This window comes from Armigeres subalbatus, chromosome 2 (assembly GCF_024139115.2).
Source record: "Armigeres subalbatus isolate Guangzhou_Male chromosome 2, GZ_Asu_2, whole genome shotgun sequence".
NCBI lineage: Eukaryota > Metazoa > Arthropoda > Insecta > Diptera > Culicidae > Armigeres > Armigeres subalbatus.
This window is the reverse complement of record NC_085140.1, coordinates 169,302,844-169,319,820: the sequence shown is the minus strand read 5'-3', so window position 1 is coordinate 169,319,820 and position 16,977 is coordinate 169,302,844. Positions and strand designations below refer to the sequence as shown.

The following is a 16,977-nucleotide window of genomic DNA, read 5'->3' as shown; positions in this document are numbered from 1 at the left end:
GTGAAATGATTCGTTTAAGTTATCGAGAAGGTTTGTTTGCGGAGTATTACGAAGCAAACGAGATGAGAGAGATTGAATTGAGAATTGTGTTCGCGTAGTAATTAATGAGTAAGTGTTATTATAGTATGAAAGTTAACGAGTAGGAATGTGCACGTAGTCTATAAGCCAAATGAAAGTGTAATGTGACAATTGTCTGAATGTTGAGATTGAAATGTGTGAAAATATTATAGAAATGTCAAAATGTGTAATTGAGTCCGGAATACAAGCAGAGATTGAACGCTGATAGTCATCATCCATAAAGTTCAGCATGTTGCGTTTAACTGAGTCCATCGAATAACTACGAATGATCGATGATCTGTTCCTGGTTGATGCTTGCTCATATAATTGAAAGAATAAAATGAACTTAAACTAGTTACTGAAACCAGGAGCCGTCTGGCAAGCATCCACATGCATATGAGACTTTAAAGTTGTTCTGACAAGAATGATTTTTGTACTGAATTACTGATTACACTTGACGACACCATACACTAATTTACATGGTCGGCAAGAGTCGAATGCGTGAGTGGATAGCTCATGGTAAGAAAGTAACTGCTATATTAGGACGTATCCCATATTGCAGTCTGGTGTGGGGGTATTGTGACCTGCGCACTACTATTAATCTTGTTTTGTACCGCGAGAGCAGACTTGTAGCTCTAAGCCCAGTGTGCGAAACAAAAATATAAATTCCTATTCTTACCATGTGTTAACCACCTACACCTAGAACAACAGAACAACAGAACACTACGATCCAAGCATGACCAACAAACCGTCCAATTACGGTAATCGCCAACGACACTACGTTTATCCCTCGGTGGATGATAGTTGAAGCACAGAATGGATAGTGGAAAAGGGAGATCGAGCAATGTCTACCTGTGCGCCGCAGTAGAAGATCCAACACATGCTTGTCTATCGGGGTACTTTCTCATATGAACGATATATATATATATATATCTGAGAGAGTTCGTCTATAAATTATCGCCACCCAGGTAAAATTGAGTAGGTCACTCATTTTTTTAAAGCAGAGATCACACAGCTTAGATTTTTGAACGGAGATTCAGTAGCTAGCGTATCGTCAAACAGATAAGACAACTGTTTCGTGTACTCCCGGGAATATCTAGTGATCCTTAGTGACAAATTGTAGTGGTGCTATAGTTGGACGAGTGGATAAAAGGGCAGTGGCACGCTTAGGTAAAATTAAGTGAAATTGTTAGAGGCATGTCATAATGCAATTATCTCCCTTGATGCAGCCGTACAGCCTAACTCCACATCTTCAATTTTGCACGGTGTAGCATTAGGAATGGCAGAGTAGCCCAAGTTATTTTGAGATCGGTAAGCGAATTGAAATGCCTAAAACCATTCCAAAAGAAGTGCTTTTAGTGGGAATCGATTTCTAAAGTGCTGCCTCGATGCCCTCTTTGTACAGGCCTTTCTCTTCAACATCCATAATCGCAATGGTGTTAACATCCATTGTCCGGTGCTCTGGTGAGGTGAAATTCCACCATGGTCAACGAAGTAGTGCTGGAGATACTGGCGGTTCGTCGGTGGTTGCATGTCCCTTCTGTCCGGACTACTTCAAGCTGCCGTCGTGGGATACACTAAACACGGACACCACTCATTAGGATTAAGTACTAAACACTAGGAGTTAAGTACACATATGCGTAAGTAACATTTAATAAATCATTTCATTACACAGTTGTGCATGTAAAAGGTATATTTTTGCTTTGTGATTGAGTGGCTCGTTATGTCCCTAGTGTTGGGTTCCATTGTATTTATTTCGAACCAGGTTTGGATACGAGATTGGTAAGTGGGTCAATGGGACCAGTATCAACACATCCTCTTTCCACCTATTTTGTCATCGTCTCATGCGACTCCCCCCTTCCTCAGGCGGGGAGATGACAAATCAATCAGCAATTATACCCTTTAAAGCAACGATTCCTACAGTTTGAATGCCGCAAGAGCAGCACGAATGGTGGGTCAAGATGCATTTGTGTTTATTTGTAGACGATCTAATCGCCTTGCTATTTTAGGTTAATCCAATTGAAGGATTAGGAATCCTACTATACAGTATTATTTACCCTAACTACTGGAATCTTGTCTGTATGGTTAAGTTTTAAAAACATGTATTGTCTCATCGAAATGTGGACAACAATCATTCAATTTAATCGATTTTTGCCCAGTTTCGCGCCACCCATTCATCGCTTTAGAGTAGCAGGGATATTGAAACAGTTTCGTGGTTCGTTTCTCCACTCTAAAAGGAAAACGACACGTTCCGGTTCTCTTCTTCCAAACGCGCCTAGAAAGCAAAAAGGCAACGTATAAGTAGTCAAGTTATGAATCGCTCAGTCTGAATATAGTCAACATATTTATTCCACATTTTTCTTCTTTTTGCCCAACGACGACCACTCGGCCTTCATACCCGGCCGTATTCATCGTTATCGTTGTTGTCGTCGAAAACGTCGACCGTGGACGTGGTGCTGCCTCCAGGGAGGAAAAGAAAAAAAATACGACTGGGCAACTCTCAATCGAATCAATTCAATTCAGCTTTTCTGCTACGGCTGCTGCGACCACTTCAGCTTCTTCCAGCCGGTCGTCTCACGATTACTTCCCTGCATTCCGGCGATGGTAACCGTGAGTTGCCTTACATCCCCGCACATCTCAGCCTACACATTGATCGCTTCGGCAGCACCACCCGATTCGCTCGCCGCACGCTCTCTCGCGTACTTATCCCTTTAGCCCACTACTATAGGAGTCCACCCCACACTGCAGTCTTCCGTCTTCTCGATCAGCGTTCCCTAGCGCGCGGATCGGATAGTGACCGATCTACATACACACACCCTGCCTGCCGGCCTGGACTGGCCTGGAACGAACGGCTTCAGCTTGTGTCCACGCATTCGCTTCCGCTGTGAGCGAAAACGACTAAAATAAATACTCCCCCTAAACAATTAGAAAATTCCCATAAAAAAAATAGAAAATTGCCAATAAAGAAATCAGGGTATGAGCAATAAATAAACATAAAATTTCCACAAATAAAACAAAATTTCCATAAACAATTAAAAATTTTCCACAAAACAAAAATAAATAAGCACTTTTAAAAGCAAAAATTGCAATTATAAAAGAAGAATTTTCCATAAAAAAAATTAAATGTTCCACGCAAAAATATACAATATTTCCATAAATAAATCAATATTAGCAATACAAAATAACAAAATTTTCCACAAAATAAATATATTTATTCCACAACAAAATAAAAATTTTCAACGAAATAATCAATAAAAAGCAATAAAAAAAATAAGAAAATTTCCATAAAGAAATATAAAAAAGCAATCAAACTGTGCTGTTTTTCCATAGATGACCCCTTCTTTAAAAGCGTTTAAAGTTCATGAAAAGTTTCATCAGCTTTATTGCTTTCTTGTATTTTTTTATGGAAATCTTCTTATTTTTCTATTGCTGAAATTTGAATTTTTTTATTTTTTTATGGAAAAAAATATTTATTTTGTGGAAAATTTTGTAATTTTTTATTGCTAATATTGATTTATTTATGGAAATTTTTTATTTTTTTCGTGGAACATTTTCATTTCTTTATGGAAAATTCTTCTTTTATAATTGCTATTTTTGCTTTTAGAAGTGCTTATTTATTTTTGTTTTGTGGAAAGTTCTTAATAGTTTATGGAAATTTTGTTTTATTTGTGGAAATTTTATAATTATTTATTGCTCATACCCTGATTTTTTTATTGGCAATTTCCTAATTGTTTATGGAAAATTTCTAATTTTTAATGGAAATTTTATTTAGCTGCCGAGCGAAAACAGCACTGCAGCGCGCATGGAAGAAGGAAAATAGTGTGACTTGAAGTGATCGAATGCGGTAGCAGAGCGTTGAGGGTTTACTTTGTGGATTTGACTGTAAATATATTGTGAATTCATTGAATGTACTTTTTGCTTCCATTCAGAATTAATTGCATATTATTCGACAACTAGGCCACACGAAAAAAAAATTTTTTTTTGTTAATTAACTTGGCTCGAACCTCCAGGATGTCGATGGGTCGAGTCCCTCCAAGACACGTGGTACATTTTCGCAAATTTATTATTAATCTGTCCATTTCGGAAACATGGGCTGTACATATGTTCTATTCGGTGGACTTTCGGATATTCATTATATAATTTGATTTTCCAAATTTTGTTGCAAGCAAATCGGTTCAAGATAAGTTCCTAAAACATGAGTGAGTTTATTTTGCGCACATACACATACAGGCAGACAACATCTCAATTCGTCGAGCTGAGTCGTTTGGTATATAACACTATGTATCTCCAGGCCTTCTATCACAAAATCGTATTTGGAGTGAATATATACCCTTTTCGTTACACCTTGGTGTACGAGAAATAGCTAAATAGCGAGACCTTGTCGTAATGCCCTTGAGAAAACAAAACAAAAACTGTATCGAAAGTCGAAACCGATACTGAATTGCTTCTAAATAGTAACGGAATAATTCGACATAGATCTAATAACTGGTTACAGTGGCACGCTCGAACAGGTTAAAAAAATGTTCTATGACAGTAACGTGTACCGGTTATTCAAAGTGCGATTTATATATAGGAGTAGTTCTCCTATTCTCAAAAAAAGTGAACGTTCCTTGTGGAATGCAATTTCGATATGCACCTTTTTAGAACGACATCATCCGTGAATCCGAAGACCTTAACTGCTTTAGGCAACTTCAGCGTTAGTACCCCGTTATACATCACGTTCCACAGCGTTGGGCCGAGTATGAAGCCTTATGGAACGCCCGACGTAGACCTGACGAAATCGATGTGACGAAATCGGTTCACACTATAGACACTAGAGTGGGGCGTCATGGTCATTTTTTCAAATCAATGGTTTTTTGAACCCATTCTGGGTCATGAACAACTGTGCAGAATTTGGGACCGATTGGTTGCTTCCTCGCTTTCCGCATCGCGTTTGAAGTTTGTATGGAAATTAGTATGGGAGAACGTATATTTTTGCATTTCTACTGCTAGAGGTTTCAGTTCATCGTAAACCAAGTGGCACATTGCGTTAAAGTATAACCTAAAGGATACCGAAGAACTTTGCTGAAGAAAGCACGTTGCTGGAACGTCCACGAAAAAAGTTATAATGCTTCGAACATTGAGTGTTCAAACCATATGCAAAAAATCGTTTATTCTGCCAGCACTGCCGTACTACGTGGAGCAATAATTTAACTGAGTGTTATTTCAAAATTATTGATTTTATAGGACTTTGGAGCTAATGGGAGATATTCGAAATGATTTGACAAAGTAAAAATTCCGACTAGAAGGAAAATGGGTTTTGCCCTCTGACAATTGCAGGTTGTCCGGTAGTGCTGGCAGAAACATTGATTTCTTGCATATGGTTTAAACAATGAATTTTCGAAACGTAATAACATTTTTTGTAGTCCTTTCAGCTACGTACCTTCTTTGGCAAAGTCTTTCGGCATCTTTCAGGCTATATGCTAACGTATTGAGTCACGTGATTGATGGTAATTTGAAGCCGTTAAGTGCAAAAATGTAAAAAAGTACGTTTTCCCATACTAATTTCCATGTAAATTTAAAACGCGATGCGGCATGCGAGGTTACAACCAATCGAGCCCATATTTTGCACAGTTGATTGGGGTCCCAAAACGATTCAGAAAAACCTTGATCTCACTTGATCGGACGAAGTTTGCGTTTTTCCATACAACTGCGCCCCACTCTAATAGACACTATAGGTTCCATAGACGAGCTGAGGCGAGTGTAGCCAAACGAACTGTCAGTTAGTGTAGCCAAACGAGCATGACGTCACGAATGCAAACCAAGCAATGGAGCCTGTGACATCAAATTCGAGCGGTACACTGTGAAAAAATGGAAAAACACACTAAATCGAAATGACTCATCCGTGCCTCCGCTCGTCTATGGAATCTATAGTGTCTATAGTTCACACATAAGCTACTGAGATCTATGTACACTAGCCGTTCGATAACTGCAACATGTTTACTTTTCAATCAGCGAATGCAGTTCGATAACTGCTACGTATTTTAGACGTCAAACCGTTGTAAATCAACGTCAGATGCAATAAAAGTGAATCTGATTGAGCAGCCCAATGCAGCTGTCATTGAGATTGACATTGTTTTGAAGCTTAGCGGTCCGATAACTGCAAAACTGTTGCAACTGACGAATTGCAGTTAAAAAGCATTGCAGTTAAATAATTTTCAGTTATTGAATGTCTACTGTACAACATGTGTGCTGCTCGGGAAGGATCCTACACTGAGACCCGTCTAAGACCAATATGAGACCCGAATTCCCGAAGCTTTTTTTAAGTCAATCGTTACTACCACGCAGAAGTGATTGCTGCTCTTCTTCTTCCAGGACGCCCTCCCTGCAACTTCAAAGACTGTCCTGATTGCATCCACCGTCGATTTGCCTTTTCGGAATACGAACTGCTTTTCCAATAAACCGGTAATCCTTGTTTCGACAGCGACACCAACTTCTGGATCTTCCACTAATGCGGAAAGAAGCCATCTGCTAGGCATTTCTGCAGCACCGTCCTGAACAAATCTGGAAACGCCAGTTTCGCAGTTTTTAGACCCACGTTTGGAATTCCATCCGGACCCGAAGCTTTCTTCATCTTCAAACCTTTCGCCACTGATGTTACCTCATCATTGTAGACTTGCATACCTGCAATGGTTATTCGGTTTTCATCTTCGTACGGTGTATGCGGCCACGTCGTAGAATCATGCTGCTGGAAAAAAACGTTCAAGATAATCTTCAACTTGTCCGGACACATTTTCGCTGACATCGCTGGACCTTTGATCTTCGCTGTTACGATACGATAAATGTTGCCCCAAGGATCAGCGTCTGCTTCTTGGCACAACTGCTTGAAGCCGTTGAACTTGCTGATTTTAATCTCTCGTTTTAAATCCGCCCTAGCTTTACGAAAAACTATCATACGCTCCTCTCTGACCGTTTCAGTCCTTGCTCTCTGGAAACGTCTCCTGGCTCTGAGACTGGCAGTACAAAGATTGACAAAAGTTTTGCTTCACAAGTAATTTGGCCGTCGGCTGTTCATTGACTCCAGTTTCCTTGGCATCAACGCATCGCAAGCCCTCGATACCGTTTCAGTCAGTTCATCTACTTCAAGATTTGTTGCGCTGCTGTCTGCTCGAATTGCTTCGATAAAAAGGTCCTTGTCGAAGTCCTTCGTCTTCCATCTTCGCGTACTATTCCTTATTCCTCGTCGAGCCGGCTGCAGTCGAGTTCCAACACTACACCGGATCGCCTGGTGATCGCTATTAATGTAGTCCTCACAAACTCTCCAGATCATGTTTCTAACCAGCGACGGACTGCAGAACGTGACGTCGGTAATGGACTCCCTGCCGTCTCTGCGAAAAGTACTGACGGTACTTTCGTTGCCAAGTCTGACTTCCAGTTTTGCTGGCGCCTCCATTCCACCGCCAAAGCGTTGAAATCGCCTCAGATGATTACCGGTTTTCGGCCGATCAGCTTCTCCGTGAGTGCGTCCAGTATCCGATTATACTACTCCAAAGTCCACATTAGGGGTGCGTAGCAGCTACACACGAAGATCCTATTAATTTTTGCGGTTACGAAGCCTTCGCTTAAGCTGTCTACCACTTATTGAAAAGCGATATTGCCTATCACTTGGATAGTCGGTGGTGAGGCACTGGCTAGACACGGTGGACACGACGAGGAGTCCACCGGGAAAAACTCCCTCGATACCGACGACCCGCCTGCGTGGAAGGCTATTCCGTTACCAACACGACTCTTCCACCTGGTCAGCAGATTCATAGATGATCTGGTGACCGGACGAGTGCCGAATCAAAAGAATCCGAGTGGAGATAGCTTCCGGTTCAACGGTGCCCCGACGAACCGAAAACAGTGTATTCCCACGCCACGATCTACTGAACTATAGTCCCCGGCGGTGGACTTAGCCTATTCCGATTTACCCTGCCCTTGAGTCATTCGGAATTCTGCTAAACCGTTGAAATATTCAACTCACGCCTTGATCGCGAACTTCTCGATTAGTCCCCAGTGGTGGATCAATACTACCCCGACGTCGGAATCATGCCCGTGAACAGGGTTTGCAGAAATCGCTCTTGATAGATAACAAACAACGATAAAAGTTCCGAGGCATAACAAGCCATGATAACAAATTTATCAAACTTGTATACAAGGGCGGAAAAACAAAAGTCCCCACAGAGAAGTGATGATTTTCGCTTTGTTCTCGCTCATTTTGTGTTTAGGGCCACACAGTTTTGTATAACAAGTTGAAATGCATTAAGGTACACCGGGGCAAGTGGGACCTAAAAAACTCTAGTTCAGCAAAATCGCTTACGTATACTTAGGAAACAGGGTATTTCTGGACATGAACCACGGATACATCATTATATGCTTTCGTTGTTGAAGTGTAGACGTGTTGTAAGCCGTGTTGTAAGTCAGTTACAAAAATATTGGTAGTGACGTAAATTAATTTACCTGTGGGACCCACTTACCCCTTCAAGCGGGGCAAGTGGGACCTATTCTGCTCTATACTGTCGAACGAAACTAATTTGAAGAATGTAGATATAATGTTCATGTAATTTCTGAGTCGTAATATTTCAGATCATGGATGGAGGTTTATTGCTTGTCAGACTTTTGTTTTTGGCAAAAAAAGGTATTACAATGTTAGCAGATATAAAAACAAGACAACAGCCGGTTTACTGTTTAATTGTATGTTGTCTGGCTTTACATTAGCTTACTTTCTTACCAAATGTGTTAGATGGAAGAGATAAGCAAATCTTTGTTAACTTTTCGAATGAATGTTTCTCTGTTTAAAACAGATTATTACATGAATTAGAACTTCAAAAGGAACGTTTTTATTCAGGCAATGTTTTAAATTTGTAATAGAACGAAATAGACTTGATCCCCGGGGAGACTTGATCACCCCCTGTTTTATCGAGAACTAAAGTAGTTTTGATCTAGCATATTTTTTTGTATAGATCTTCTAGACAAATGACCTTTATGTGGTGAGTTATTTTTTGGATTGACAACTTTATTTATTCTGCAGGACGGTTTGTATGTTTTGACCTTCCTAAAGATTTTTTTATTGGCCACGCAAAATTTGAACAACTTTTAGTAACAATGACCAAATGCTTTCGTTTTTTCACAGCACAAAGCCATAAATATGCTTGATGATCTGTAGTGTTGAAAATGCCAACACTCCATCAAAGTTTTAGGATATTTGGATTTGAAGTTATTACCTCAATACGGGGACACTTCATCCCCCTTTAGTCATCCATACAAAAATTTGGCGAAAAAATTCAGAAAAATATAAATCTGTTCTAAGGCTTCTAATTTTTTGTAAATTTGACAGATTTAATGAAGGGTTGGCAGGAAAAAATATTTATTGAGTAGATATCATAGAAAGAGGATCAAGTCTCCCCAAATATTAAAATTGCATGTGCTGTCGAATTCAATATCAAAAATCGTTCATGAATACGCACAGCAATTCGAAAATTTCGCGTATTTTGAAGGAAAAATAATTAAAAAATCTGAGGGCACCTTCCTGATTTTATCAAAGCAGTTTCTTGGAGAAAGATCAATTTCCCCCGAATATTTGAAAAGTCGATTGTTGACAGCACTCCAAAAAATCGATTGTGTATCAATAACAACAATAACACTAGTCAACAGTGTTTTACTCCCTTCAACCATTCTCAGTGTACTTGAAAGATTTTTCTTCACTGAATTCAGTCATGTATTCAGATTTTTTGTAACACGTCCAGTTTTTGAGAAAAACGGGTTTAAATTCACAAAACTACGTTTTCTGATGGGAGTTTGGTTTCTCTGTTCTGTAAAGCTGGTTTTCGGTTTATAACTTTGAGAAAGATGTTTGAATTATATAGAATAAATTGTACAAGATCTATGTAAGTTGTTGAATCTTATTTGACACGTTCATTTGTTGTGAAAAACGGAATTTCATTCTCAAAAGTACGTATTTTCATAGAAATTTGGTATCTCTCCTCTGCAAAACGGAATTTCGGCTCCTCACTTTCAGAATAAAGCTTGAATTTTGTAGAATGGGCTTTGTAGAATACATGTGGGTTGGGGGCCGTCCACAAAGTACGTCACGCCTCTAGGGGGGAGGGGGGGTTGTGAGCAGCGTGACGATCCATACAAAAATTTTAGGGGTTTCTTACAAAAAACGTGACGAAGGGGGGAGGGGGGGTTGAAAATCGCAATTTTTTGCGTGACGTACTTTATGGATCTTCCCTTGTTGGATTTCATTTGGCACGTTCAATTATTGTGAAAAACGGAATCGAATTCACAAAAGTACGTCTTTTCATAGAAATTTGTTTTCTCTCCTCTACAAAGCTGAATTTCGGCTCCTCACTTTTAGAATAAAGTTTGAATTTTGTAGAATGGGCCTTGTAGAATGCATGTCGGTAGCTGAATTTCATTTGGCACGTACATTTGTTGTGAAAAACGGAATTTCATTCACAAAAGTACGTCTTTTCATAGAAATTTGGTATCTCTCCTATCGGCTCCTCACTTTTAGAATAAAGTTAGAATTTTGTAGAATGGGCCTTGTAGAATGCATGTCGGTAGCTGAATTTCATTTGGCACGTACATTTGTTGTGAAAAACGGAATTTCATTCACAAAAGTACGTCTTTTCATAGAAATTTGGTATCTCTCCTATGCAAAGTTGAATTTCGGCTCCTCACTTTTAGAATAAAGTTTGAATTTTGTAGAATAGGCCTTGTAGAATGCATGTGGGTTGTTGGATTTCATTTGGCACGTACATTTGTTGTGAAAAACGGAATTTCATTCACAAAAGTACGTCTTTTCATAGAAATTTGGTTTCTCTCCTCTGCAAAACGGAATTTCGGTTCCTCACTTTCAGAATAAAGTTTGAATTTTGTAGAATGGGCCTTGTAGAATACATGTGGGTTGTTGGATTTCATTTGGCACGTTCATTTGTTGTGAAAAACGGAATAAAATTCACAAAAGTACGTATTTTTATAGAAATTTGGTACATATCTCTCCTCTGCAAAGCTGAATTTTGGCTCCTCACTTTCAGAATAAAGTTTGAATTTTGTAGAATGGGCCTTGTAGAATGCATGTGGGTTGTTGGATTTCATTTGGCACGTTCATTTGTTGTGAAAAACGGAATTTCATTCACAAAAGTACGTCTTTTCATAGGAATTTGGTATCTCTCCTATGCAAAGTTGAATTTCGGCTCCTCACTTTTAGAATAAAGTTTGAATTTTGTAGAATGGGCCTTGTAGAATGCATGTGGGTTGTTGGATTTCATTTGGCACGTTCATTTGTTGTGAAAAACGGAATTTCATTCACAAAAGTACGTCTTTTCATAGAAATTTGGTTTCTCTCCTCTGCAAAGCTGAATTTCGGCTCCTCACTTTTAGAATAAAGTTTGAATTTTGTAGAATGGGCCTTGTAGAATGCATGTGGGTTGTTGGATTTCATTTGGCACGTACATTTGTTGTGAAAAACGGAATTTCATTCACAAAAGTACGTCTTTTCATAGAAATTTGGTTTCTCTCCTCTGCAAAACGGAATTTCGGTTCCTCACTTTCAGAATAAAGTTTGAACTTTGTAGAATGGGCCTTGTAGAATACATGTGGGTTGTTGGATTTCATTTGGCACGTTCATTTGTTGTGAAAAACGGAATAAAATTCACAAAAGTACGTATTTTCATAGAAATTTGGTACATATCTCTCCTATGCAAAGTTGAATTTTGGCTCCTCACTTTCAGAATAAAGTTTGAATTTTGTAGAATGGGCCTTGTAGAATGCATGTGGGTTGTTGGATTTCATTTGGCACGTTCATTTGTTGTGAAAAACGGAATTTCATTCACAAAAGTACGTCTTTTCATAGGAATTTGGTATCTCTCCTATGCAAAGTTGAATTTCGGCTCCTCACTTTTAGAATAAAGTTTGAATTTTGTAGAATGGGCCTTGTAGAATGCATGTGGGTTGTTGGATTTCATTTGGCACGTTCATTTGTTGTGAAAAACGGAATTTCATTCACAAAAGTACGTCTTTTCATAGAAATTTGGTATCTCTCCTCTGCAAAACGGAATTTCGGTTCCTCACTTTCAGAATAAAGTTTGAATTTTGTAGAATGGGCCTTGTAGAATACATGTGGATTGTTGGATTTCATTTGGCACGTTCATTTGTTGTGAAAAACGGAATTTCATTCACAAAAGTACGTCTTTTCATAGAAATTTGGTATCTCTCCTCTGCAAAACGGAATTTCGGTTCCTCACTTTCAGAATAAAGTTTGAATTTTGTAGAATGGGCCTTGTAGAATACATGTGGATTGTTGGATTTCATTTGGCACGTTCATTTGTTGTGAAAAACGGAATAAAATTCACAAAAGTACGTCTTTTCATAGAAATTTGTTTTCTCTCCTCTACAAAGCTGAATTTCGGCTCCTCACTTTTAGAATAAAGTTTGAATTTTGTAGAATGGGCCTTGTAGAATGCATGTCGGTTGCTGAATTTCATTTGGCACGTTCATTTGTTGTGAAAAACGGGATTTCATTCACAAAAGTACGTCTTTTCATAGGAATTTGGTATCTCTCCTATGCAAAGTTGAATTTTGGCTCCTCACTTTCAGAATAAAGTTTGAATTTTGTAGAATGGGCCTTGTAGAATACTTGTGGGTTGTTGGATTTCATTTGGCACGTTCATTTGTTGTGAAAAACGGAATTTCATTCACAAAAGTACGTCTTTTCATAGAAATTTGGTATCTCTCCTCTGCAAAACGGAATTTCGGTTCCTCACTTTTAGAATAAAGTTTGAATTTTGTAGAATGGGCCTTGTAGAATACATGTGGATTGTTGGATTTCATTTGGCACGTACATTTGTTGTGAAAAACGGAATTTAATTAACAAAAGTACGTATTTTCATAGAAATTCGGCTTCTCAATGCGCCAAATGTCATCCAACCAACCATATGCATTCTGCAAGGCCTATTCTACAAAATTCAAACTTTATTCTAAAACGAAGAGCCGAAATTCAACTTTGAAACACAGAATCAAATTTCATTGAAAATACGTATATTTGTGAATTAAATTACGTTTTTCACAACAAATGTACGTGCCAAATAAAATCAACAACCCACATGAAGTCTACAAGGCCCATTCTACAAAATTCAAACTTTATTCTAAAAGTGAGGAGCTGAAATTCAGCTTTGCAGAGGAGAGAAACCAAATTTATATGAAAAGACGTACTTTGTGAATGAAATTCATTTTCACAACAAATGAACGTGCCATGGAAATCCAACAAGGCCCATTCTGAGTTCAAACATCTAAAGTGAGGCCGAAACTTTGGAGAGAGCAAATTTCTGTGAAAGACGTGCTGTGAGAATGCAAAGGAGTCTGAATGAAACTTTTTCTAAGTGAGGCCAAAATTCAGCTTTGCAGGGGAGAGAAACCAAATTTCTATGAAAATACGTACTTTCGTGAATTAAAATGCGTTTTTCTGAAAAACTGGACGTGTTACAGAAAATCTGAATACGTACCTGAATTCAGCGTGAAAAAATCTAATGAGTACATTAAAAATGGTTGAAGGGAGCGAAAAAAAGCTCAATTTTGTTGGATAGTGTAATTTAAGGACTGTAATACATCAGTAATGTTAAATACTATATTTCTTAGAGAGTCTGTGTGGAAATCGCGTATGTTTATTTACTTTTGGCTGTGATACATCGAAAATCAGAAAAGAGGATCAAGTCTACCCAGTCTCCCCTACACTACTTCTTAACACAGCGATTCCACGGGAAAAGAATAGAGTTGAAAAAAAAATTGTCCAATTTTGCTCAAAATCGCTTGGTATGTTCTTCATCGAAAATAATTAGACCCGTATTTTTTTATTTTTTTATTAGGGTGACCATGTTCGATATAGGGTTACCAGAAAAATCGCTATCTTTCGAAATTTTTTATTTTAAAAAATCATAACTTTTGAACCACTGGATCGATTTGCAATATTTTTTTATGGATAGAAAGCTTATTACTTCTAGTTCTTACTAAATTTTTTGGTTTGGTGTATTGGCGTACTCAAATTTGCTAAAATGGTTAAAATATTCGTTTTTTAAGATTTTTTAAATGTTGGACCACATTTTGTGTAACATTTTTTTGAAAATTTCAAGTTTTCTGAACATACACACATGGAATGAGCATAATTTTCCATCACTTCAAAATAACTGCGGGAATCATTCTGTTGAAGTTATCAAACTTATTCCTAATAAATTCATGATAACCATGTGTACTAATTGTTACCGATGTTAACAAGGACGACCAGCAACCCTGTTGGGTTTGCATTGATAGACCTTTAATATATATAAACACTAACAATGTTTGTAAGACTTCGCACGCAGTATTTTCTTAGGCCACGAATAAACACATAAATCCTAAATTTATGTGACTATTCTGTCCTAACAGTGTATGTAAAAATACTAACGCTTCGCACACCCCTGCTCGGTGGCACAAGTCTACCGAGGCGAAACCGTGGTACCCCTAAAAGCAGAGGCAACCCTAAAAGCCGAGGCTGAATGGAAGAAAGGGAGGAAAAAAAGGAGAATCAACGAGCAAGGTGTAAGATCGTGGCAGTCGATCGAACACCAAGCGAAGATCAAGACGGAATATCACCAGACCACAAACTTCTTTTGAGCGATTTTTATAAAAACCGCGTGTGAAAACGGCTGGAACCGGGACCCGAGCATCGAGAAACCAACGAATACTACGATTCAAGACCTTGGATAGGGATCCAAGCTGCGTATCGCGGAGTGTTTTCGAAGGCCTGTCGTGGCGTCTGTAGGCACACGTTCCACGGGTTGGCTGCAGTGGTCGTAATTCGCTTCCGGTCGTCATTTGCTCGGGCGGCTTTCCGCCGTTATTGGCCGTGCCTGGTGGCCATCCGACAGTACCGCAATCGTTGGGCCGGAATCGTTTGTCATCCGACGATTTTCGGGCGGATGTGCCCGGGGATAATCACGTGGTCAACCATAACCCTACCTGCAGCGTTCGGCGAAGCCACAATATTCGGGAACAAGTCTTCGCGTCCAACCACAAACACCCACCCCAGCGGCATTGTGCCGCACTCGGCAGTGTGCTTGGCCTGCTTTCGCCAGCCTCCGTGCCCGACCGCAACCATCAACACCGGCGGCGTTTTGCCGCGTCCGGCCGTGTGCCCAACCTGCCTTCGCCAGTCTTCGCGTCCAACCACAAACACCCGCCCCAGCGGCATGGTGCCGCATTCGGCCGTGTGCTCGGTCTGCCTAAGGTAAGGCCCAGTCGTCAACGAAAGTCTCCGTGTCCCTCGCCGTGTCCAACCTCAACCACATCTACGACCCACCGCCGCGCTCAGCGAAACTTGGAAGGCGGTCCCTCAATCATTCGAGAGCCAGCAGGTAGCATGCAGACACGGTATGTTAAATCGCATGCCAACAATGGGCCCCAACGTCTCAGGCCGGCTACCCCACTACTAATTCTATGAACTAACCCAAAACAAAAACTTAAAATTAAATAAAACAATGCTTTAAGGTCTATTTTTCATTTTCAATTCCTTCTACCAACGTGTTTGTTGATTCGTCCTGGTAATGTCCGTTTCTGCCTCTTTGGTGTCGTAGGCCCCTTAAGCAGGTTACAAGTCGACCCTGAGAAATTTGGTGAGCTAGTTAGGGACGTCTGGACGTCCACTCCATAGACGTGAGGACGTCAAGGGAGATCGTTGCATAATCTAGTTTTATTTGTGAAGTAATGTACCTATCAAAAGTAGGGGAGGCTTGTCCAATTCTGACCCCATTAAATGTAAGAACTATAAATCACCCTCACATTGTTTAAAAGCAGAGACCAACATTGCTAGGGTTTACTCAACCATGGTTTACGCTTTAACTGGAACCACAATGGTCCGTTAGCGTCCTAATTCAGCATGAGTGCTCATAAGGGTTGCAGAGGCACTCATGCCGAATTTGAGTGGTAGCGTAAACCACGACTGAGTAAACTTAACTATTTTGAATTATTCCACAAAAGGGTCATTTTGAGTGAACCGAACTGAAACTAGAATATATTTTTTAGCGTGTAGATTTTTTTATATTTAGTGAAGTTAAAAAATCAATTTTGAAGTCCAAAAAACACAATTTTTCCGACCAATGAAATCTACGCTGAAATTCTTTGTGTAATGAATGCTTTCCATTGGTATTATTAAAAATTTGGCAACCAGCGCTGTCTGAGAGAATCTTGGCTCTGCTATATTGAGGAATGGTAGCTCAAATCTCAAAGCTTTAGACTACAAGCAATGGTTTTCTCTGATTACCTTCAATTAAAACTCAGCATTTAATTTGATTATTTTTATTTTTCATAATTCATCAAAAAAAATATTACATAGCAAAATTCTTACAATTTTAAACACTTTCCTTCATCTGAAAACGAAAACCGTTTCACGATAATGTAATTTTCATTTTGTGGCTTAAAGTAATGAAACGATTGTGTCCCAGAGATTTGTTTTACACGAGTATAACGGTTCTTTATTTTCTTTTCCATTGCATTGTAATCTTTTTCGGAGAAAAACTCGTAATACATTTTGGAATCTACTTTAGAAACAGCCCAAGAGTAAAGTTCGTACGCAGTTGTAATATGATGGCCTTGTAAACTTGCTTTTGAGGCGTTTCGCTTTAGAACACCTCCTAAAGCGTCACAAGGCCCTTTTTCATGGCAAATGGCAAAAAAGTTCCACTCTGCTTTAAGATCGAAGTCTTTGTACATGTGGCACAAATTGAAAGCAGTCATCTTATTTTTGTATTGACTGCCTGATGCATCAGAAAAAAAATAAATATTTTTCAGGTAAGGTAGCTTTTTTTAATGAAATTCACACAATTTGTTATAAACAGCCGAACGGCAACATGGTTATGTTTAGTAAAT

The 16,977-nt window shown here is 39.1% G+C and overlaps 1 protein-coding gene across 2 annotated transcripts in view; it reads left to right on the top strand.

The window, feature by feature from the left end:
* Window positions 1-1,076: 1,076 nt before the first annotated feature.
* Window positions 1,077-16,977, top strand: part of LOC134211170 (protein sprouty) — a 74,095-nt gene continuing 58,194 nt past the window's right edge. For both annotated transcript variants that reach the window (XM_062687836.1, XM_062687837.1), the window contains exons 1-3: window positions 1,077-1,227; window positions 1,287-1,368; window positions 1,463-1,697. The gene's annotated coding sequence lies outside the window, so the exon portion shown is untranslated. The remainder of the gene's footprint in view (window positions 1,228-1,286; window positions 1,369-1,462; window positions 1,698-16,977) is intronic.